The sequence below is a fragment of the Microtus ochrogaster genome, chromosome 15, assembly GCF_000317375.1.
Source record: "Microtus ochrogaster isolate Prairie Vole_2 chromosome 15, MicOch1.0, whole genome shotgun sequence".
NCBI classification, from domain to species: Eukaryota; Metazoa; Chordata; class Mammalia; order Rodentia; family Cricetidae; genus Microtus; species Microtus ochrogaster.
In genome coordinates, this window is record NC_022017.1 from 12,599,474 (window position 1) to 12,602,100 (window position 2,627).

The following is a 2,627-nucleotide window of genomic DNA, read 5'->3' on the forward strand; positions in this document are numbered from 1 at the left end:
TATTTATTTATTATGTATACAACATTCCTTCCATGTATGCTTGCATGCCAGAAGAGGGCACCAGATCTCATTATAGATGGCTTTGGGCCCCCATGTGGTTGCTGGGAATTGAATTCAGGACCTCTGGAAGAGCTGCCAGTGCTCTTAACCTCTGAGCCATTTCTCCAGCCCCAGACTCTCTTTACATTCGTAGAATTCTGTATTCTCAGCCTCTTGGCTAAAATGGAGTGTGGCTTCCTCTTACAATGACTTTGATTCTTGTGCTTTGGTTTTTGTCTCTGACAAAATGACACACTGTGTTTCTAAGTCTGTTTCAGTTAGTCGGAGAGTCGTGAGGATTCTGTGGATCTGGACTTGGTAGAAATTTCTTGTTTTTGCCTCCTACTCCTGTGGTGATTTCAAAGTGTGTGCTTGTTAACTAATAATAACTGAAGAGATAGGTGGTGTTCTAGAAAACAAACATTAAGAGACCTAAACTGAATACTCATTCCCCATTGAAGACAGAACTGGTCCCATTACGTACGTACGTGTGTGTGTGTGTGTGTGTGTGTGTGTGTGTGTGTGTGTGTGTGTGTGTGTGTGTGTGTATGTGTATGTGTGCAAGAGGAAGTGTGTGCTTGCATGTGGAAGCCAAAGGCTGCCATTGGGTATCCCCTCCAGTCTCTTTCCACCTTCTCTTTTTGATCCAGGGTCTCTCACTAAACCTGGAACCAATTTGGCTAGATTAGATGGCTAGCAAACCCCCAGGATCCACCTGTTTGCACCTCTGCAGTGCTGGAGTTGTAGGCATGCCGTGCTGTGTCTGCATGGGTCCCGGTACTTGAACTCAGGTCCTTATGTTTGTGCTGCAAGCACTTTTGTAGTGATATTTAGTTTGTGTCTTAACAAAGCTTGCCTGAAGGTCACAAAGGTGATCCCAGCACTAAGAGGTGGAGGGGGGAGTGATATGGCTGCACAGAGAGAAGAATATGAAGCGGGAGGAGACAGGAGCTCAGTGCAGTCTGAGGACAGGATCACCCCCTTTGGTCTGAGCATTGATAGAAGCAAAAGGTCTCTAGTGACTGGTCGCACTGCTTCTCTGATCCTTCAGCTTTCACCCCAATATCTGACTCCAGGTTTTATTTATTAAGACCAATTAGAATTCATGTTACATACTTTACTAACTAAACCGCAGCCCCCTCCACCATTACTACTTTTTTGTTTTGGGGGTTTTTTTGGGGGGGGGGTGTGAGGTTTGAGATGGGGATTCTCTGTGTAACCTTGGCTGTCCTGGAACTCACTCTGTAGACCAGGCTAATCTTGAACTCACAGAGATCCTCCTGCCTCTACCCCCTGAGTGTTAGGACTAAAGGCATGCACCACCACGCCTGGCCCACTGCTTCTTATTTTACTTTAAGATTTGTGTATGTTTGAAGTCTTGGGTGGGAAGCACAGGACCTCTGTCTGGGCTGTGTAGAGGAAGAGAATGACTTAGAACGGTGCTACTGTATTTTCATGATCATCTTAGTTATGCCGTTCACTTAGAAACGCATGTTCATCTCCCGATGCGATGGGTTGATACGTTAGAATACCCTCCAAACCAAAGTATACAGCTCAGGTGTTTATGATGTGAGAATGTGTTCAATACTTTTTTTCTCTGACATCTTTTTTATTTTCTTCCTTTTTTATCTGGTTTGTTTGTTTAATTAAGACAGGGTCGTACTTTGTAGCTCTGGCTATTCTGGATCTCATTATGTAGGCTGTGCTGGCCTCAAACTCACAGAGATCCATGTCTCTGCCTCAAAATGCTGGACCAAAGGTGTGTGCCACCACGCCTTGTCCCTTTTTCTCTGATCTTATGAGGGGCAGTTTAGTAATAAGGTTTTATGTTTTTTGAGTAAGGGGGATAGACTCACCAGTAGAAACTAAGTAATAAAACCTAGTTGTGTAGCCTTTGGTGAGTAATAGGTTAATTGAGAGTGATGAAGAGCTGATGTCCCTTAGAAGGGAATGGGAGTTTTTCCTCTTGAATCATGCAGTTTCTTTAGACTGTGAGGCTTAAGAGCCTTGACGATGACGTCAGTGTCACTGCGGTGGGAATGCTCATTTCTGTAAGTATTTAATCTCGGCCTTGAAGTGGACACTGATGTTCCTGTCCTTGACTATTTTATAATTAATTTAGAAGCATAAAAAACTAGCCTGAACCCTGAGAGCATAAGCGTGGGAGTTGGAAGTCGAGGTTTTATTCCCAGGTTTACCACTGGCTCTCAGATCATGTCATTGCTTTGCACTTCTGCTCTCTGATAAGTAACGATAATAATACTTCCTACCCACTTCAGAGGGTTGTGAGAGCTAATGATGCCCGCTAAATCCCTTTATGGTCCTGCAGTGGGGGTGGAGTGAGGGGATCCAGATTTATATAGCAATTTCCCTTCTAAAGTTTTTGCTTTTTCTCCTCTCACCATCCCAGTAGCTCTGTGGAGTAAGTAGGCACAAGTAACCATAACCCTATTTAATTAACAAGGAAATTGAAATAGAACTGTCAGAGGATTGCCTAGGTAAAGCCAGGACTTGAGTTGAATTTTCTGCATTCTGGTAGAAGATTAAGAGAATGGGTTCCAAACCAGACAGTGATGGTGCACGTGCTC